This window comes from Phyllobates terribilis, unplaced genomic scaffold, assembly GCF_046119375.1.
Source record: "Phyllobates terribilis strain yellow unplaced genomic scaffold, ASM4611937v1 Scaffold_11__3_contigs__length_659146591, whole genome shotgun sequence".
In the NCBI taxonomy this organism is placed as follows: Eukaryota; Metazoa; Chordata; class Amphibia; order Anura; family Dendrobatidae; genus Phyllobates; species Phyllobates terribilis.
In genome coordinates, this window is record NW_027362771.1 from 240,169,500 (window position 1) to 240,192,923 (window position 23,424).

Below are 23,424 nucleotides of genomic sequence, written 5' to 3' on the forward strand. Positions count from 1 at the left end.
TCCTGGTTGAATCTCATCTGCTGAGGCAGAACTCAGGCGTTTGAATCAGAGGTCAGGTGATGTTGAAAATTATTGCACACACTTCAGGAAATGGGCCTCAGAAGTTAAATTGAATCATCCTGCGCTGAAATGTTTATTTCTTGCTGGTCTGAGTGAAAGGGTTAAGGATCTGCTGATTGCATTCCCTGCACCTGAGACTTTGCAGGATGCCATGCAATTAGCTGTTCGTGTGGACATGAGGCTGAGCTTCAGACTGAATGAGGTAAAGACTCCTGTAACGTCAGTTCCTAGTCCCCAGAAAATCTGCTCAGATGGCGGAGAACCGATGGAGGTTGGGGCGATGTCACTCAGCTCTCAGGAAAGAGACCGGAGTTTCGCCAAGGGATTGTGTCTTTATTGTGGTAAAGCTGACCATTGGATTAAGTATTGTGAGCTTCATTTAAGTACTCTTTCTGGGAGTACTACTTTGCAGGGAGATTTGATTGAATTTCAGTTATTTGTGGATTGTGGTTCAACACTTAATGTGATTGATAAAGCGTTTTTGGAAAACCTTAACTTGAAATCCAAACCTTTGTCATCACCTATTTCTGTGATTGCAATTGATAACACTCCCTTGAAATGTATTACTCACAAGGTTGCTGCATTTCCCCTCACTATCAATGGAGTTCACCAAGAAATTTTGGACTTGGTTGTTTTAGATAATTTATCCTCTCCGGTAGTTCTAGGATTGCCTTGGTTAAAACTGCACAATCCTTTACTGGACTGGTCTACTAATGTGATTAAGTCTTGGAGTCCGAAGTGCTATGATAAATGTTGTAATGGTCGCATTGCGGTGGTGGAAAAAGGAGAATTACCTGTACCTATTCAAGATTTTTGGAGGGTTTTTTCGGAGGAGGAGTCGCAAGTTTTACCTCCTCATAGGGATTATGATTGCGCCATTGAGTTTGTTCCGGGAGCTACTCTTCCCCAGAGTCGCTTGTTTAATCTGACTATCCCTGAAAGAAAGGCCTTGGAGGAATACATACAGACTAACCTGGCTGCTGGTCACATTAGACCTTCTAAGTCGCCTGAGACAGTTGGATTTTTCTTTGTTAAAAAAAAGGACGGGGGTTTACGTCCATGTCTGGATTTTCGTGAAATGAATAAGATGACCGTACGCAATTCCTACCCATTGCCATTAATTCCTGACTTGTTTAACCAGTTAGTGGGGGCCAAGTGGTTCTCTAAAATTGATCTCCGGGGGGCATACAATTTGTTACGAGTGAAGGAGGGTGATGAATGGAAAACTGCTTTTCCCACTCCGGTAGGTCATTTTGAGAATCTGGTGATACCTTTTGGTCTTACCAATGCGCCTGCATTTTTTCAGAACCTTATTAATGACATCCTGAGACCTTTGATTGGTAAGAATGTGGTTGTGTATTTGGATTACATTTTGATTTATTCACCAGATCTAGAGTCCCATTGGAAGAGTGTACGTGAAGTTTTGCAGTTATTGAGTGATAATTCACTCTTTGCTAAGCTGGAGAAATGTGAGTTCGCTGTGCAGAAAATTAGTTTTTTGGGCTACATTGTCTCCAGCGAGGGCTTTGAGATGGACTCTGTGAAGGTTCAGGCAGTGCAGGAATGGCCTAGGCCTATTTGCTTGAAATCTATACAGAGATTTTTGGGTTTTGCCAATTATTACAGGAAATTCATTAAGAATTTTTCTGTAATTGTTAAACCTCTAACCGATTTCACCAGGAAAGGTGCGAATATGGCCCAGTGGACTACTGAGGCCATTGAAGCGTTTGAGTATCTCAAAGAGATGTTCAGTTCTGCCCCTATCCTTATGCAGCCTGATGAGACCAAGCATTTTTTGGTCGAGGTCGATGCTTCATCGGTGGGGGTCGGAGCAGTTTTGTCTCAGGAGAACAAGGGTGGAGTACATCCTTGTGCCTTATTTTCGAAAAAAAATTCGGAAACCGAACTGAATTATGATGTTGGAAATCCGGAGTTGCTGGCTATTAAAGTCGCATTTGAACATTGGCGTCATTTTTTGGAAAGCGCTAGATTTCCTATTCAGGTGTTCATAGATCATAAGAGTTTGATCTATCTGGATGCTGCCAAGCGCTTGAATGCCCGTCAAGCTAGGTGGGCACTTTTTTTTTCTCGGTTTCATTTTTCTGTTACCTATATCCCTGGTACTAAGAATGTTAAAGCCGATGCTTTATCTCGCAGCTTCTCTCCTACGGTCGGTGCCGAGGAGGAGGAGAGCATTTTACAGAAAGGAGTTGTGGTGGCGGCATTGGACTCCGTGTTGGAGAATGGGATTCTGAAAGCTCAAGATAATGCTCCATCTAACACTCCCCATGGAAGGTTGTTCGTGTCTAGAGTAGAGATGAGCATTGTTCTACTCGAACTGTTCGCCAATCTCAAATTCGAGCTGTTTTGGGCGGTGTTCGAGTCGTTCGGCGAACACGAACGATTTGAGAAAAATTCGGCTGTCCGAGGTTATGTTCGATAACTGTTCGTGCACCAAAATTATAACTGGATTTTTTCTCAGTAATGATGAAAATTAATGTTAATACGCAGTTTGAGTGTACAGCGGGGTGGGGGGAGGGGCAGGGGATGGATCTCTGCAGGAATAATGAAGATCTCCATTTTTTTTTCTCTTTCCCGCATTTGCAGTGTGGAGGTGCAGTCTGTCAGCCTATCAGCAGCGCACACACGGAGCGAACTGCTGTTTTTCACCCAAGCAAGGGCATGTGTCATTGGCAGTGTATGTCACATGTCCTTGCCGTATAAGACCAAGCCATTTTCCCCGTCGCCACCATTTTCTCACTGCTGCAGCTGCGTGTTAGACGGCACCGCTGTTGCTGTGTGCGCTATACCTTGTTAATTTCAAGCCAATTTTCGCACAAATCTACAGATAGCTTGGGAGTAGGGAATAGTTGTGATTGCAGTCCTTTTAAGGACTAGGTTACAGCATTTCCTACGACTTTTATCAGGCAGGTCTGTGCTCTTAAATAGATAGATTGTGGGAGTAAAGACTAATTGTAATTGCAGTCGTTTTCAGGACTAGGTTACATCAGTTCCTATCAGTTTTTGCCAGGCAGGTCTGTGCCAGTGCTGTGCAAGTTTTCTTCACAGCATTTGGCTGAATCTAGCAAAGCTAATCCTTTTTGGCCTATTGCAGAGTGTGTTAGTCAGTGGAGTAGCCTATCTGTATTGCAAGATATACCACCTGTGTATAGAATACCAATTTTTTTACTGCACCTAGTGAAGTAAAATCTTTTGGGCATAGCATCATTCTATTAGTCCATCTATACTGACCTCCATCAGGTTGCAAATTGAATATAATTTTTTTCTGCATCTAGCTCTGAAAAAATATTTGGGCTTCTAGCAGTGTGTGGGACTTGTTCTATTAGTCCATCTATACTGACCTCCATCAGGTTGCAAACTGAATATAATTTTTTTCTGCATCTAGCTCTGAAAAAATATTTGGCCTTCTAGCAGTGTGTGGGACTTTCTCTATTATTCCATCTATACTGACCTCCATCAGTTTGCAAATTAAAAATAATTTTTATCTGCATCTACCTCTGAAAAAATATTTGGGCTTCTAGCTGTGTGTGGGACTTGTTCTATTAGTCCATCTATACTGACCTCCATCAGGTTGCAAACTGAATATAATTTTTTTCTGCATCTAGCTCTGAAAAAATATTTGGCCTTCTAGCAGTGTGTGGGAATTTCTCTATTAGTCCATCTATACTGACCTCCATCAGGTTGCAAATTAAAAATAATTTTTATCTGCATCTAGCTCTGAAAAAATGTTTGGCCTTCTAGCAGTGTGTGGGACTTTCTCTATTAGTCCATCTATACTGACCTCCATCAGGTTGCAAATTAAAAATCATTTTTATCTGCATCTACCTCTGAAAAAATATTTGGGCTTCTAGCTGTGTGTGGGACTTGTTCTATTAGTCCATCTATACTGACCTCCATCAGGTTACAAACTGAATATAATTTTTTTCTGCATCTAGCTCTGAAAAAATATTTGGCCTTCTAGCAGTGTGTGGGACTTTCTCTATTAGCCCATCTATACAGACCTCCATCAGGTTGCAAATTAAAAATAATTTTTATCTGCATCTACCTCTGAAAAAATATTTGGGCTTCTAGCTGTGTGTGGGACTTGTTCTATTAGTCCATCTATACTGACCTCCATCAGGTTACAAACTGAATATAATTTTTTTCTGCATCTACCTCTGAAAAAATATTGGGCTTCTAGCTGTGTGTGGGACATGTTCTATTAATCCATCTATACAGACCTCCATCAGGTTGCAAATTGAATATAATTATTTTCTGCATCTAACTCTGAAAAAATATTTGGGCTTCTAGCTGTGTGTGGGACTTGTTCTATTAGTCCATCTATACTGACCTCCATCAGGTTACAAACTGAATATAATTTTTTTCTGCATCTAGCTCTGAAAAAATATTTGGCCTTCTAGCAGTGTGTGGGACTTTCTCTATTAGTCCATCTATACTGACCTCCATCAGGTTGCAAATTAAAAATAATTTTTATCTGCATCTACCTCTGAAAAAATATTTGGGCTTCTAGCTGTGTGTGGGACTTGTTCTATTAGTCCATCTATACTGACCTCCATCAGGTTACAAACTGAATATAATTTTTTTCTGCATCTACCTCTGAAAAAATATTGGGCTTCTAGCTGTGTGTGGGACATGTTCTATTAATCCATCTATACAGACCTCCATCAGGTTGCAAATTGAATATAATTTTTTTCTGCATCTAACTCTGAAAAAATATTTGGGCTTCTAGCTGTGTGTGGGACTTGTTCTATTAGTCCATCTATACTGACCTCCATCAGGTTGCAAACTGAATATAATTTTTTTCTGCATCTAGCTCTGAAAAAATATTTGGCCTTCTAGCAGTGTGTGGGACTTTCTCTTATAGTCCATCTATACTGACCTCCATCAGGTTGCAAATTAAAAATAATTTTTATCTGCATCTAGCTCTGAAAAAATATTTGGCCTTCTAGCAGTGTGTGGGACTTTCTCTATTAGTCCATCTATACTGACCTCCATCAGGTTGCAAATTAAAAATAATTTTTATCTGCATCTACCTCTGTAAAAATATTTGGGCTTCTAGCTGTGTGTGGGACTTGTTCTATTCCTCCATCTATACTGACCTCCATCAGGTTGCAAACTGAATATAATTTTTTTCTGCATCTAGCTCTGAAAAAATATTTGGCCTTCTAGCAGTGTGTGGGACTTTCTCTATTAGTCCATCTATACTGAGCTCCATCAGGTTGCAAATTAAAAATAATTTTTATCTGCATCTACCTCTGAAAAAATATTTGGGTTTCTAGCTGTGTTTGGGACTTGTTCTATTAGTCCATCTATACTGACCTCCATCAGGTTGCAAACTGAATATAATTTTTTTCTGCATCTAGCTCTGAAAAAATATTAGGCCTTCTAGCAGTGTGTGGGACTTTCTCTATTAGTCCATCTATACTGACCTCCATCAGGTTGCAAATTAAAAATAATTTTTTTTCTGCATCTACCTCTGAAAAAATATTGGGCTTCTAGCTGTGTGTGGGACTTGTTCTATTAATCCATCTATACAGACCTCCATCAGGTTGCAAACTGAATATAATTTTTTTCTGCATCTAGCTCTGAAAAAATATTTGGCCTTCTAGCAGTGTGTGGGACTTTCTCTATTAGTCCATCTATACTGACCTCCATCAGGTTGCAAATTAAAAATAATTTTTATCTGCATCTACTTCTGAAAAAATATTTGGGCTTCTAGCTGTGTGTGGGACTTGTTCTATTAGTCCATCTATACTGACCTCCATCAGGTTGCAAATCGAATATAATTTTTTTCTGCATCTAACCCAGCCAATAGTTTTGGCCTAATACCACAGTTTGGCCACTCAGCTCTGCTCGGTTCCCATCCATTGTTTTTTTGTGCAAACAACTCCAGAGTTGTGAATTAGTTAACCACCAAAATGAGTGGAAAAAGGCCTGCTGCTGGTGGAAAGGGGAATAGGCGTGTTGGGAAGGGGAAAAAAGGTTGTGTCTGTGGGGTAGGTGTTAAAGCAACAGTAACATCTGCAGAAGAAAGACCATCTTCCAGCCAAACTAAAATGTCTACTTCTTTTAGCGGACAATGTGATAAGATCCCTTTCTTACGGCCACGCCAATCGCTACAAATTCCAGATGAGGCACAAAAACAGCAGGTGCTTCAACGGATATCAAGTGCTCCTTTAAGTGGGCTCTCCTCCACATCAACTTCAACATCACAAATACTCCAGTCCTCAAAAGTGTCACCCCAATCGCACTTGCTTCCTCACAGCTCCCAAATCTCCAGCTGCCCGTCTGAGTATGAGGTAGAACAGATGGTTGAGTCTGCAGAGCTGTTTACTCATACTATAGCCTGGGAATCAGAGGTCGACTCCAGCGCTTCTGTGAATCCAGACGAGGAAATGATCTGCACTGATGCCCAGAATCTTTATGAGTCGGATCCAGGACCAGACGCAGAAGGTTATGACCATAATGTAGACCCTCATTCCCAAACTGTAACTCCTGTTGGTGGAGACAATGAGGAAGACGATGATGAGACTCAAATACCTGATTGGAGCGACAACTTTACTTTTTTGTCAGGGCAGGAACAGGTTGGCTCTGAGGACAACGGGTGTGATAACGCACAGGGTGATGATGATGAGGTTGGAGATCCCACTTACTGTCAACCCACAGTCAGCCAAGAGATGAGGTCAGCAGAGGAGGTGGAGGAAGATGCTAGTGATGACGAGGTCAGGTTGCGCCTTCCTGGACAGAGACGTAGTACTGGAAGCACGTCAACAACTGCATCCTCAAACACAACTCTGCCTCTCACCACAAGTCGTGGTGGCTCTTCAGGTCGCATGGGTGCTAAGCCTTGCATAGCCTGGGCATTTTTTCAGATCGATAAAGATGACCCAACTCGTGTTATCTGTAACATTTGTCAGCAAAAGCTAAGTACAGGCCAAAAAATACATAGTTTGAGTACTTCATGCATGAACCGGCACATGGACATGAAGCATAAGTTGCAGTGGGAAGCTCAGTGTGCTACAATGCAGCCTAGCCGGCCGGGCCAACCACCGTCTGCCATATCTTGTGCATCCGCGGACTCTTCATCCTCTGTGACTGGGGGGACAGCAGTCACACCTGTTTTGGGGCGCAGACCTGCCACCTCTTTACCCGCAACAGCCAGCGTGATTGGCAGGTCATCATTTTCTTTGGAGGTGGTAACACTAGCTGGTGTTGAGCGCTGTCGGACATCGATAGCACCACCATTGGATCAAGGCAACCTAACATGTCCGCCTGCATCTTCCTCACAGACCGGCAGTTTGCCGGGTACACCCTTATCAACCCCGTCTAAGCAAAATAGCCAGCCCTCGGTCCCTCAGATGTGGACAAGTAAAAGACCATTTCCTCCTAGCCATGAGAAAGCTAAGAGGTTGAATTTCACCATCTGCAAGCTCTTGGCTACAGAAATGCTGCCTTTCCGCCTGGTGGACACAGAGGATTTTCGAGACCTTATGTCCGTCGCAGTGCCCCAGTACCAGATGCCCAGTCGGCACTACTTCTCAAAGAAAGGTGTGCCTGCGCTCCACCTGCATGTCGCACACAACATCACCGCTTCTTTGAGAAACTCTGTGAGTGACAAGGTGCATTTCACCACAGACACTTGGACGAGTAGGCATGGACAGGGGCGTTACATGTCGCTGACTGGGCACTGGGTAACTATGGTGACAGCAGGACAAGGGGCTGCTGTCCAAGTCTTGCCGTCCCCACGAGTTGTGCGTCAATCCTCTTTATGTCAAAGTTCCTCCACTGCTTCTGCCTCCTCAACCTCCTCTCGGTCTTCCACCTGCACCCAAAGCCTGTCTGGTCATGCCACAAGCTTTCTAACTGCGCAGAAGGGATCCTGCACACCTCCTTACTATGCTGGCAGTAGGGCTCAACGTCATCAGGCGGTTTTTACTTTGAAATGTCTGGGAAATGTGAGTCACACAGCTGAGGAGTTGTGGTCAGCTCTGGAGAACCAATTTCATGAATGGTTGTCTCCACTGGACCTGAAACCAGGGAAGGCCGTGTGCGACAATGCTGCAAACCTGGGTGCGGCCCTTCGCCGGGGCAATGTCACACACGTGCCTTGTATGGCTCACGTGTTGAACCTGGTTGTCCAGCAATTTTTAGCCCACTATCCCAGACTAGATGGCCTTCTGCAGAGGGCACGGTCGCTGTGTGCTCACTTCCGCCGTTCGCATCCCGCAGCTCAGCGACTTACATCTCTACAGAAGTCGTTGGGCCTGCCACTTCACCGGCTAAAATGCGATGTGCCTACCCGGTGGAATTCAACTCTGCACATGTTGCAGCGACTGTGGCAGCACCGACAAGCCCTGGTGCAATACGTTCTGACGTATAGCCTGGGCCAACGAGATCCAGAGGTGGGGCAAATCACGCTGGAGGAGTGGTCTCAGATCAGGGACCTATGCACCCTTTTGCACAGTTTTGAAATGGCGATGAAGATGTTTAGTGCTGACGATGCCATTATCAGCATGACTATTCCGGTGATTTACATGCTGGAGCACATTTTAAACAGAATTCGGAGTCAGGTGGTGGCACAAGAGGAGGTGGAGGAAGTAGAGGAGGAGGAGTTGTATGCGGAAGGGCTAACATCTGCAAGGTCCAGACGGTCGGCAGCACCAAGGCATGTGAGGGTGGGGGAGATGGTTTTACCAGGGCGCATGGTAGCAGCCAAACTAGTGAGGAAGGTGCAGGAGCCCAGGAAGAAGTGGAGGACGAACTGATGGAAGACTCATCAGATGAGGGAGACCTTGATCACATTTCTGTTGTGCGAGGTTGGGGGGAGAGGACAGAGGAAGAAAGCATGATTGTTACCTCGCCACCAACACAACAGGGACTTGGTGCTCCTGGATGCGCAACACACATGAGTGCCTTCTTGCTGCACTACCTGCAACATGACCCTCGAATTGTGAGAATTAGAAATAATCCTGACTACTGGGTTGCCACACTGTTAGATCCCCGGTACAAAAGTAAATTTGCAGAAATTATTCCTGCCATAGAAAGGGATGCACGCATGCAGGAGTATCAGCAGAGACTGTTGCAGAATCTTACATGTGCTTTTCCACAAAACACCAGTGGTGCACGTAGTGAATCTCACAGTTCCAACTTGCCAACCGTGGGACCGTCAAGTGTTCAGCACTCAAACCGTAACAGAACCACAGTATCTGCTGGTAACATCAATTTTGCGGAATCATTTCACCACTTTTTTAGCCCATCCTTTGGAAGGCCCCAGGAGACAAGAAGTCTGACACATAGTCAACGCCTAGAGACGATGGTACAGGAGTATCTCCAAGTAAACATTGGAGCCATGACTGTGTCACTGGACCCTTGCTCTTTTTGGGCTTCCAATCTGGATAAATGGCCGGAGCTAGCCACTTACGCCTTGGAGATCTTGTCATGCCCCGCAGCCAGCGTTCTGTCTGAACGTGTGTTCAGCGCTGCTGGTGGTGTGCTGACAGATAAGCGCACGCGGCTCTCCACTGATAATGTAGACAGACTCACGTTCATAAAGATGAACAAATCATGGATCCGAAACGACTTTTCTACCCCTGTGTCATCCTGGGGAGAGTAAAAGCTTGATGATTAGTTAAAATCACCCTACCAACCGTTTTAAGCTTTCAAATTACTAATCATGTTTATCTGTATCTTGGCTGGAAAATAATTTGGGCTTTGTAGCAGTGTGCAGCACTGATTCTATTAGGCCATCTATAATAAGCTCCACCAGATTTAAAATTACTAATCATGTTTATCTGTATCTTGGCTGGAAAATAATTTGGGCTTTGTAGCAGTGTGCAGCACTGATCCTATTAGGCCATCTATACTAAGCTCCACCAGATTTAAAATTAATAATAATTTTTAGCTGCATCTAGCCTGGAAAATAATTTTGGGGCTTCGAGATGCGCAAGACACATAAGTGCCTTCTTGCTGCACTACCTGCAACATGACCCTCATATTGTCAGAATTCGAAGTAATCATGACTACTGGGTTGCCACACTCTTAGATCCCCCAAACTTTTCGATCAACCTTTTCATTTTAATAAAGACCAAAAAAATTGTCATTTTTGAAATTATAAGCATTAGCAGGTTATTAGAAACTGAAATCAAACAGTTTTCAACTCAAAACTTTATTCTAGGTGATGTTACATTTTCACATAGGACCCCTTGTTCGAAAGGAGCTTCTGAACTCTCTCGTCCATTGAATTTGTCAGGTTTTGGATGGTTTCTGCTTCAATTGTTTTGCATGAGGACAGAATACCCTCCCAGAGCTGTTGCTTAGATGTGAACTGCCTCCCGCCATCATAGACACTCCTTTTGATGATGCTTCAGAGGTTCTGAATTGGGTAGAGGTCAGGGGAGCATGGGGGTCACACCATAAGTTTGTCCCCTTTTATGCCCATATCAGCCAGAGATGCAGATGTTTTATGTGCAGCATGAGATGGTGCATTATCATGCAAAAAAATGATCTTGCTGTGAAATACACGGTTCTTCTTCTTGAACCATGGCAGGAAGTGCTGTTTGAGAAAATCCACATACATTATGGAGTACATCTTTAGCGCCTTTAGGGATCCTAAAGGGGCCGACAATCTCTCTCCCCATGATTCCAGCCCAAAACATTACTCCACCTCCTCCTTGTTGGCGCTGTAGCCGTGTTTGCGTGGGGTGTCCATCAACCAGCCATCCTCCACTCCATCCATCTGGACCATCGAGCGCTGCACGGCACTCATCCGTGAACAAAACAGTTTTGAAATCAGTCTTCATGTAATGTTTAGCCCACTGGAGCCGCTTCTGCTTGTGTGAAGTGGATAGAGGAGGTCGACAGGATGGCGTATGCACAGCTGCAAAACTCTGAAGGACTCTGCATCTTGTTGTTCGGGGGACGTTGGAGGCACCAGCAGCTTCAAAAACTTGTCTGCTGCTATGACAAGGCTTTTTTGCCACTGCTCTTTTAACCTGACGTAATTGCCTGTAGGAAAGAGTCCTCAATTTGCCCTTATCAGCACGCACACGTGTTTACTGTGAATCAGCTACATACTTCTTGATTGCCAAGACACTTCATCCTGATCATCGCACAATGTTGATTGTAGTCATGCCTTGACCTAAACACTCCACAATTTGTTGCTTCTCAGCAGCCGACACATCCTTTTTCTTTCCCATTTTGGCAGAAAATGTAGGCTGCTTAATAATGTGAGACAGCCTTCTTAAGTAGTCTTGCCTTTCATTGGACACACCTGCCAAACTAATTAGCACATGTGTCTGCAATTGCTTACAGTGATATAAAGAGCCCTGACACACATCACCATCAATGAGTTTAACTGACAAACAAACAAATTCTTCCCTTATCACTCCTAAACACTTTTTGCATAATAATTTGGAACACAGTGTACATGTGCTTTTCCACAAAACACCAGTGGTTCACGTAGTCAATCTTACAGTTCTAACTTGCCAACCGTGGTCTGTATGGAGTTGTTCAATAAAGGGCCCAAAATTAAGATAACATAGATGGGAGAGGTCTCTATGAATAGGAATTCCTAAGTATTTGATACCCTGTGAGGGCCAGGCAAAGGGAAAGTTGGACTGGATGGAATCCTATATGGATTTGGGGAGGGAGACATCGAGGGCCTCAGACTTCGCTGCATTGATTTTAAAATTTGACCATGTAACAAAGTGATCTATTTCAGCCATAACAGCATGGATGGATATATGTGATTGAGTGATATATACTAGGACATCATCAGCAAATAGAGAGCACTTGTACTCGGTGCCTCCCACCTCAATCCACCTAATATTGGGGTTATGGCGAATTGATGAGAGCAGGTGCTCCATCACTAGGATATATAAGAGAGGGGACAGAGGACATCCCTGCCTTGTCCCATTGGTGATTGTGAAAGGTGATGAAAATGTTCTGATGCACCCCCTGGGCCTTGGGACACCCGGAGCCGGACCCTTTTTGGTGGATGCTGGTGGTTGTAGTCTTCGTGGCGGCGACCCGGTTCCGTGGCTCAGGGTGGTCAAACCAGTGGCGGAACTATTTATGTGGTTTTGATGTTTAAATGTCCGACTACGCCACCTGTGGATTGCGGTCAGAGTGAACCGCCGCTGCAGGGCAGACCGCTGAGGCTGGTGTTGTGGGTGCAGCAGAGCGTAGCATAACTCCCCACGGGAGGAGTGTAGCCTCAGGGCAGTGTATGCGGAGGATGGGGGTGATGGTGCAGGGCAGCAGCAGTAACGACACGGAGACAGTGATGCAGTCCAGGGCCTTTACTCACAGTTCTTATTATCCAGACCACGTCTGCAGGTAACGGCTGCCCACGTCGTACTGTGCTCACCAGGTGAGGGGCTCAGACAACTCCCAGATAACTTTGGAGCGCTTCACAGGACCCCCTTTGTGTGTCCTTTGTCTGGCCTTTCTTACCAACCCTTCTGTCGAGTTGCCTCGGGCCTCCTCTTGGTAAACTTGGCGCCAGTTTCCCTGACCCTATGTGGTGCCTTCCTAGCGGGTGTAGCGAGGGGCTGCGCCACATAAAATGTCACAGCCTCCGGTTTCTAGCTGAGGGTCATTTCCTGCCTCCACTAGTTTCGGGGACCGGTCTCCCCATTTGGCCTGACCCCTCCACGCAGGTGGATTCGGGCGTGCGGTGGCGACTCGCCCATCCGCACCCCTGGGTTCCCTTCATTCCTCGTTCCTGGAGCCTTCTCCGCTCCTCTTCCTTCCTTCTCCCTCTTCCAGGCCTGGGCCTCTGTTACTAGGCCCGCCTCCGGATCAGAGCTCATGCAGAGCCCCTGCTCCCTGCCACTTCTGCTCAGACTTCTCTGCACTGAACTAAGATGGTGCCCACCTTTTATACTCCCTTCTCAATGCACCCAGGAACTGCTTCCTCCCTGCTCCTGCCCTACAGGGTTCCCCTTCATCAGTGTTCCCTCCCCCCACTCCAGCCAGGGACAGGGACAGTCGTGCCCATCTCAGAGGCATATTGGTCGCCCTGCCCCACGGCAATGTGGTGTAATGCATGCAGGTGTCGGGTCCTGATCCACACTCCATCCTTACCTGAGAGTGAGATATCACACCTCTGGGTGAGGTGCAATACCTCTGTAGCAACCGAGCCCTCAGGGTGCTACAGTTCCATTTATCTTCAGCCTAGGTGACGTATTGTGATACAGGGCCGTGATTTTGGCTATAAAAGGGTCCCCTAGACCCCTACCCCAAGCTTTTTAAGAGAATCATATATGGCGTGCCAGGAGACTCTATGGAATGCTTTCTCAGCATCCAACGAGAGTATCTAATTACAAATTTTTAACTGCATCTAGCCCAGGAAATACTTTGTGCCTAGTAGCAGTGTCTGCTAGTCAGCGGATTATCAGGGGAGGAGTCCTGAGGAGTCCTGAGGAGATAATTTGCATATTCCCACTGCATTTTGGGGTAAGTGAAGAGTCTCCGCGAGCTCAAAGAACACTGGATTTTGGCTGTTGGAGCTGAAAAGAGGACATCGGCAAACCAGGGGAGGAGTCCTGAGGAGATAATTTGCATATTCCCACTGCATTTTGGGGTAAGTGAAGAGTCTCCGCGAGCTCAAAGAACACTGGATTTTGGCTGTTGGAGCTGAAAAGAGGACATCGGCAAACAGGGGAGGAGTCCTGAGGAGATAATTTGCATATTCCCACTGCATTTTGGGGTAAGTGAAGAGTCTCCGCGAGCTCAAAGAACACTGGATTTTGGCTGTTGGAGCTGAAAAGAGGACATCGGTAAACCGCTTTTTTTTTAAGCTTTTTTCACTGTTTTCAGAACATTAACAATAAGAACATTGAAGAGTCCAGGAGCCATTTGGTGAGCTGCATATCCTGCTACATGTTCACAGACTTGCCAGTGGAAAAGCCAAACTCCACATGCCAGAAATGCAAGCTTGTGTCCCTGTTGGAGGAAAAGTTGCGAAATCTAGAAGAGAGGTTAACTACCTTGAAAATCATTAAGGAAGGTGAAGAGTTCTTAGACAGAGCAGAATTATCTCTTCATGATTCAGAAAGAGAAGAAATTCGAACTGCACCTGACGAAACAGAGGAATGGAAGCATGTGACCCACAGAAGCAGGAGGATCGAGAGGCAGTCAGCACCCATACTGCTCAGGAACCAGTACCAGGCTCTCACGCAGGAGATCCATGAAGAAATACAGCAAAATAAGACTTTGCCAGCAATGAATAACCTTGTAAGCCCTCAGAATCCTCCTGGATGGAGAAAGAAGAATGTTGTGAAGAAAAAACGGAGAGTGGTGGTCATGGGGGATTCCCTGTTAAGAGGAACAGAGGCCGCTATCTGCAGACCAGACATAACCTCAAGAGAAATGTGCTGTCTTCCAGGAGCAAAAATTAAAGATGTGTCTGACAGGATATCAAGACTCTTCAGACCTACAGATCACTACCCATTCCTGCTAATACATGTGGGGACAAATGACACCGCAAGAAAGGACCTGGAAACCATCTGCAGTGACTTTGAAGACTTAGGCAAGAAAGTGAAAGAATTGGGAGCGCAGGTGGTCTTCTCATCCATCCTCCCAGTGGATGGCCATGGAACAATGAGGTGGAATAAGATTCTACAGGTGAACAACTGGCTACGTCGATGGTGCCGTCAACAAGGATTTGGATTTCTGGATCACGGAATAAATTACCTATACGATGGACTACTTGCTAGAGATGGGGTGCACCTTACGAAGACTGGAAAACATGTATTTGGAAGTCGCCTTGCTACACTCATCAGAAAAGCTTTAAACTAGAACAATGTGGGAAGGGAAGCAAAAGGCCAGAAAAAGCCATACAGCTGACAAATACTATTGAGATCTCTGCTACTGGAAGTGGAAAGGAAGAACAAAGACAAAACAATTTAAATAATAAAAATATGGGAGGAAGAGAAACCAATCACAAACTAAAATGTTTTTATACAAATGCACAAAGCATGGGCAACAAACAAGGAGAATTGGAACTACTAATGCAGGAAAAGGAATATGATGTCATTGGAATCACTGAAACTTGGTGGGACGATACACATGATTGGAATAAAAGGCTAAAAGGATACAACTTATTTGCAAGAAACAGACTTGATAAACGAGGAGGAGGTGTTGCATTGTATGTTAGAAAAGTGTATATCTGCACAGAGATTGAAGCTTCAGAGACTGGGAGTTCTGTGGAAACTGTTTGGGTAAGAATACAAGGAGAGAACAACGGAAAGGACACCATTGTAGGCATTTACTACAGGCCACCTGGGCAAGCTGAAGATATGGATGAACTCTTTATGTATCAAATGACCAAGTTCTCCAAAAAATATGACGTAGTGGTCATGGGAGATTTCAACTATCCAGACATTTGTTGGGAATCTCTCTCAAGTAAAACTAACAGGTCAAGCAAATTCTTATCCTCTCTTGCTGACAACTTTATCTTCCAAAAGGTAGGGGAGAAAACAAGGGGATCTGCTACTTTGGATCTAATCCTTATAAACAGGGAGGAAATGGTTGAGGAGGTAAAGGTGGCTGGGACCCTAGGAGGCAGCGATCATGCTATTATAGAATTTTGGATAACTAGAGGAGGAAGACATGTGAAGACTCAAACTTCAAGGTTAGATTTTAGAAAGGCAGATTTTAAGAGACTCAGAAAGAGAATAGGAGGGATCCAATGGCTGGATGTCCTTAAGGACAAAAATGTCCAGGAAGGATGGGAAATTTTTAAAAATGAAATTCTCAAAGCACAATCGTTAACAATCCCGAAAACTAGGAAGAATGGGAAGCATTTAAGGAAACCAGGATGGATGAACACAGAACTTAAACACATGCTAAAAAGAAAGAAAGAAATGTTTATTAAATGGAAAGAGGGAGGCATATCTAAAGAAGATTATAATGCAGTCTGCAGATCCTGTAGGGCACGTATCAGGTTAGCTAAAGCTGACAATGAATTAAGGCTTGCAAGAGATGTCAAAAGCAATAAAAAAGGATTTTGGGGGTATGTCAAAAGTAAAAGAAAAGTCAAAGATGCTATAGGATTTTTACAGGATGAAAATGGAGAAATGGTAAGAGAGGATGTTGAGAAGGCCGAACTTTTTAATTCCTATTTTGCATCTGTTTTCTCTCAGAAAGAAAATGTAACATCAACTGATCTTCACTGTCCTTTTAAAGGAATAGAGGAATCCAAGTTATCTGTAAACAGAAAGATTGTGAGGGAATATTTAGCTAACATAAATGAGTTCAAGTCTCCAGGTCCAGATGAATTACACCCCAGAGTACTGAAGGAGATCGTAGAAGAAATTTTAGAACCACTCTCCATAATCTTTGAAAATTCTTGGAGAACAGGAGAAGTCCCAGAAGACTGGAGAAGAGCAAATGTTGTTCCTATCTTCAAAAAGGGGAAGAAGGTGGACCCAGGGAACTATAGGCCGGTGAGTCTGACTTCTATACCAGGAAAGATCTTTGAACAAATTATTAAACAACATGTATGTAAGTACATGGATAAGAATGAAGTGATTAACCAGAGTCAGCATGGGTTTGTAACTAACAAGTCATGTCAGACTAACTTAATTTCCTTCTATGACAGAATCACTGACTGGGTGGATCAGGGAAATGCTGTAGATATAGTATATCTTGACTTCAGCAAAGCATTTGACAAAGTATCTCACACCATCCTTATTGAAAAAATGACCAAGTATGCAATGGACCAGGCAACTGTTAGGTGGATTCATAACTGGCTTAGTGATCGGACTCAAAGGGTGGTTGTAAATGGCTTCACATCCAGCTGGATGATTGTCTCAAGTGGGGTACCACAGGGCTCCGTCCTGGGACCTGTATTGTTCAACATCTTTATCAATGATTTAGATGAAGGAATTGAGGGTAAACTGATTAAATTTGCTGATGACACAAAGCTAGGAGGGATAGCTAATACTAGAGAAGAGAGAGAGAGGATTCAAAAAGACCTAAATAAACTGGAGCAGTGGGCAGCAACCAACAGAATGGTTTTTAACAGGGAAAAATGCAAAGTACTACATCTGGGCAATAAAAATGAAAAAAGCATATACAGAATGGGAGGAATAGAGCTAAGCAACAGTACATGTGAAAAAGACTTAGGTATACTAATAGATCATAGACTGAACATGAGTCAACAGTGTGATGCAGCAGCAAAAAAGGCAAATACAATTCTGGGATGTATTAACAGAAGCATACAGTCTAGATCACGTGAAGTCATTATCGGTCTTTACTTCTCTTTGGTCAGACCTCATCTGGAATACTGTGTACAGTTTTGGGCACCACATTTTAAAAAAGACATAGACAAACTGGAGCAAGTTCAGAGAAGAGCGACCAGAATGGTGAGTGGTCTGCAAACCATGTCCTATGAGAAACGGTTGCAGGATTTGGGAATGTTTAGCTTGCAAAAAAGAAGACTGAGAGGAGACTTAATAGCTGTCTACAAATATGTCAAGGGCTGTCACATTGTAGAAGGATCATCTTTATTCTCATTTGCACAAGGAAAGACTAGAAGCAATGGGATGAAACTAAATGGGAGGAGACACAGATTAGATATTAGAAAAAACTTTTTGACAGTTAGGGTGATTAATGAGTGGAACAGGCTGCCACGAGAGGTGGTGAGTTCCCCTTCAATGGACGTCTTCAAACAGAGGCTGGACAGACATCTGTCTGAGATGATCTAGTGAATCCTGCTTTGAGCAGGGGGTTGGACCAGATGACCCAGGAGGTCCCTTCCAACTCTACCATTCTATGATTCTATGATTCTATGATTCTATCCCGGCTGTTAAGCAAGCTACACCACCTGTAGTTTGGACACTTAATTTTTTCAAAGGAAATGCTTCGGGACCACGGGATACTCAGTGAAGAGCATCAGGAGGCACCCCAAGGCATAGGGGCTGGGACTGGCAGTAGGATGCCTTACGGTGGACAGCCGAGCTCGATCCTTATAAAAGCTTTTTAACTGCAGCAGCTTTAGTGGACGCTACTGGAGCTGGAATTACGCGGCTGCTGGCATGAGACTTGCCCTCCAATAGATCCTTGTAAATGGATTTAAAGTGTATTCATTCAAATTAGAGAGACAATTTAAATTAAAAAGCTTAGAGCTGCCTCCACCACAGGGGGGCTCGCTCGACCCACCAGCGGACAGGCACCAGTATTGGGAGAGGGGGGCTGGCCGTCAGGGTTCACCGCGGCTCTGGCACAAACCCGGCGACACGGAGGTGGCACGGGCAGGAGCGGACTGAACGTGTCGGCTTCTCACTTTTTGGATTTTAGAAGGGCATGACATGCCTATATCTGTGTCTCCCCCTCCTTTTACTCCTCCACCTCTTTTCTTTTCGCATGACTATATGTACTTGTCACTTTTCCACGTGTTAGTTGTGTCTTCTGAGCAGTTTGTCAGCTTTTGGACACCTTTGAAGGTGTTTTCTATGTGTTTCTATGTGTTTTTGTTTGCCTGCCATTGGTTTTAACGGTGTTCGAAGGTGTTCGACGAACAGTTCGACGAACAGTTCGGCGAACACACGGGTGTTCGACGAACCGAACCGAACTCGAACACTACGGGGGTGGCTCAACACTAGTCTAGAGCCTTTAGGAGAGATTTGTTTGTGGAGTGTCATGAGTCTCGATTGGCAGGTCATCCAGGAATTTCGGAGACTAAGAGACTTATCAGTCGCAGTTTTTGTGGCCTGGATGGCAGAAGGAAGTCATCAAGTGGGTGCATCAATGTACTGTGTGTGCTAGGTCAAAGGCTTCACATACTCCTGCTGCGGGGTTGCTTTGCCCTCTGGAGGTTCCTAGTGCACCTTGGACGCATCTCACAATGGATTTTATTACTGATCTTCCTGTGTCCGAGGGTTTTACTGTCATCTGTGTGGTCATGGACCATTTTAGTAAGATGTGTCATATGTGTTCCATTCATTAAGTTGCCCTGCGCCAAGACTCTCGCTAAGGCATTTGTTAAGGAGATTGTCAAGCTCCATGGCTTTCCCACGGATATTGTTTCTGATAGAGGACCTCAGTTTGTGGCTCGCTTTTGTCGTGCTTTTTGTGACAGGTTGGGAGTCCATTTGTCATTTTCATCTGGTTATCATCCTGAGTCTGATGGACAGACTGGTAGAAAGAACCAGGATGTTGAACAGTTTTTGCTTTGTTTTGTGGCGGACAATCAAGAGGTGTGGTCTGAGTTTCTGCCGCTCGCAGAATTTGCTCTTAACAATCATACATCCTCCTCTGCTGGGTGTTCTCCTTTTTTTTGTTGTACTGGGAGACATCCGTCTATTGGTTCGTTCTCCAAATTGGGGTCGGCGGTGCCGGAGAAGGAGAATTTTTCCGGTGATTTGGAGAGAATTTGGACTAATGTACATTGCAACCCTCAAGAGGCTAACAAGAAGTCCCAGAAGTATTTTGACAGGAAACGTAAGGAGGTTTTGTTTACTGTGGGTGACATGGTTTGGTTGTCCTCGAAGAACCTGCGGTTGAGGATTCCCTCTAACAAACTGGGTCCTAAGTTTGTGGGTCCATTTAAAGTGCTTCAGGTTGTTAACCTGTCTGCTGTTAGGTTGGATGTCCTTATTTCCTGGAAGATTAATTCTGTGTTTCATGTTTCCTTGTTGAAAAAGGCTGATGTATCTAATAGGGACGCCACTGTCACAGTTCCTCCTGTGGTGGAAGATGGCGAATATGAAATTTCTAGTATCTTGAATTCTAGATGGAATAGAGAGATTACAGTATCTCATCTCCTGGAAGGGTTTCAGTCCCAAAGACAACTCCTGGGTAAGGACGGATGATGTCTCTGCTCCTAGGCTTGTTAAAGCTTTCCACAAGAGGTTTCCGGATAGGCCTGGGTCTGGAGGATCCGGAGGATCCTCATAAAAGAGGGGGTACTGTTATTGTGATTTGCGGTCACGTGACCATCTGCCTTTATATTCCAGCTCTGCCCTTTTGGCTGTGCTGGACTTTAGTGTTTGACTGTTTCTCTAGCCAAGTGCTTCTGTGCTTTTCTCTATCAGTTCGCTTGGTCCTTCTGGGACCTCTAGTACCTTTTTGTCAGTTTGTCTTTTTGTGTTCTGCAACTACTTTCTGTTTAGGAGGTGTCCCATTTTTGTCCCAGTCCTTAGTTCTTTTAGGGACCCCTCCCTTATGCTATAGGTTTTCGTTCAGACTAGCCGAGGACTAAGGCGGGTCAGTTTGCTAGGAACAGGCAGCCCGCTACATCGTAGGGATTCAACTTAGACTTACTGTAGGGACAGCCTTCCACTATCTTTCTTTAGTTCATGTTGCAGATCATAACACTGGGTTCCTCCTAATGCTGGACAATGCCAGACCTCATGTGGCTGGAGCGTGTCAGCAGTTCCTGCAAGATGAAGGCATTGAAGCTATCGACTGGCTCGCCTGTTCCCCAGACCTGAATCCGATTGAGCACATCTGGGACATCATGTCTCGCTCCATCCACCAACGTCACGTTGCACCACAGACTGTCCAGGAGTTGGCAGCTGCTTTATTCCAGGTCTGGGAGGAGATCCCACCAGAGACCATCCGCAACCTCATCAGGAGCATGCCTAGGCATTGTAGGGAGGTCATACAGACATGTGGAGGCCACACACAATACTAAGCCTCATTTTGACTTGTTTTAAGGACATTACATCAAAGTTGGATCAATATGTAGTGTGTTTTTCCACTTTAATTTTGAGGGTGACTCCAAATCCAGGCCTCCATTGGTTAATAAATTTGATTTCCCTTGATGATTTTTATGTGATTTTGTTGTCAGCACATTCAACTTTGTACAGAACAAAATATTCAATGAGAATATTTCATTCATTCAGATCTAGGATGTGTTATTTGAGTGTTCCCTTTATTTTTTTGAGCAGTGTATATTATACATATACAATATATAAACCTCAGTTTGAGATACTGGACATCCATATGCTTCATTTATGGGTAATTATATGTAGTTTTTAAATTTGTGATCATGTCCTTGCACAGATAGCCTTGCTTACAGTATATACACATACAGTGAAGAAAATAAGTATTTGATACACTGCCGAATTTTGCAAGTTTTCCCACCTTGAAAGAATGGAGAGGTCTGGAAATTTTACAGTAGGTACACTTCAACTGTGAGAGACAGAATCTAAAAATAAAAAACAGAAATTCACATTGTATTACTTTTAAATAATTAAACTGCATTTTATTTCATGGAATATCAATCAGCAAGAATTCTGGCTCTCATAGACCTGTTAGTTTTTCTTTAAGAAGCCCTCCTACTCTGCACTCATTATCTGTATTAATTGCACCAGGTTGAACTCTTTACCTGTATAAAAGATACCTGTTCACACACTCAAAAAATTACACTCCAACCTCTCCACCATGGCCAAGACCAAAGAGCTGTCTAAGTACACCAGTGACAAAATTGTAGACCTGCACAAGGATGAGATGGGCTACAGGACAATAGGCAAGCAGTTTAATGAGAAGGCAACAACTGTTGGCACAATAATTAGAAAATGGAAGAAACACAAGATGACTTTCAGTCTTCTTCGGTCTGGGGCTCCATTCAACATCTCGCCTCGTGGAGTAAGGATGATTCTGAGAGAGGTCAGGAATCAGCCCAGAACTACATGGGAGGACCTGGTCAATGACCTGAAGAGGACTGGGACCACAGTCTCAAACATTAATTAGTAGCACACTATGCCATCATAAATTAAAATCCTGCAGGGCGCGCAATGTCCCCCTGCTCATGCCAGCACAATTCACCAATGACCATCTGGATGATCCAAAGGAGGCATAGGAGAAGGTCATGTGGTCAGATGACATTTTGGAGGAAAAAGAATGAGTACAACCCCAAGAACACTGTCCCAACCGGTCATGAAACATGGTGGGGGAAACATCATACTTTGTGGGTGCTTTTCTGCAAAAGAGGCAGGCCGACTGCACCGTATTGAAGGGAGGATGGATGGGGTCATGTATTGCGAGCTTTTGGCCAACAACCCCCTTCCCTAAGTAAGAGCTTTGTAATTGGATCATGGCTACATCTTCCAGCATGACAATGACCGGAAACACTCATAGCCCCCTGTACACAGTATTATAGCATTATAGGACCACAGCTCTAATACACTGTATGATGGCACCACAGCTCCTTGTGTGAAGTATAATACTCCCATAGCAAACTATCCACAGATGCATCACAGCCCCTTATACACAGTATGATGGCATCATGTGGCCAAACATACAGCAAAATGTCACCATAATCCCCCCTATGCAAAGTATGATGCCCCCATAGACACATTATACAAAGTACAATTGCTCGTTTCTACCTTATTCACAGTATAATGCCCTCATAGCTCCCTTATACACAATATGAGGGCACAGTATAATGCCCTCATAATCCCCTAATCACAGTATAATGGCCTCATAGATCCTATCAACAGCATGATACTGCATAGCCTCATATTCACAGTATGATGGCATTACAGACTCCTACACATAAAAAAATAAAATAAAAGAACTAAAAAGAGCTACTGGCACCCCTCGATTGTATGGTGCTGAAAGGTTTAAAAAGTGATACCCCTCCCTCAAATAACCATCTAAATACTGCTGTCACTATTGATAGCGGTATCTAAGGGGTTATATGGATGTTATTGATGCTAATACCAATCATGGATGTTGCAGTAGGGTGTCAGATATGATACACAGCTAATATTGCTGTTGATGATGTGAGCCGATGCCATCATCAAGCTGCACATACACTGCGGTGAGTGATAAGTCACCTCTCACTGCACGATACATTTACAGCGGATGTTGGGAAGGAGTAAAAAAAAAAATTCTACAGATTCATCTACCTCCAGGAATCCAGCAGCACAGAAAAGAAATGCCTCCCCTCTGACACACTGTGTTCTGGAGTGATGTCATTATGGTGCACTGGCATGCTCAACCATTGGCCTGCCGTCTGCTGTCCCGAGGATGTCTAGTGAGCTTTGGTGCCCCGCGGACTACAGATGACAACCTCAGGGGCTTCATAGCATGTGGATCAGGGGCTGTGTGTTTGAGACTCCTGCTTTAAACTATTGTAAGAAATTTGTTACAATGGAAGATTTTAGTACTCATGGGAGAATACTTTAACAAATCTTTTTATTGCTTGGCTATATAAATTTCCATTTTACTTTAAATCGTTTAAGTACTTTTTCATTATTCTGAAATGTGAAAGGAATTTCATCACAATTAAAGAAAATAAACTAATGTATTAAAATTGATAAACACTGAAAAGCAAGTTCATAAAGCTATAACAATGTCATATGATAGCGATTACAAAGTATTTTA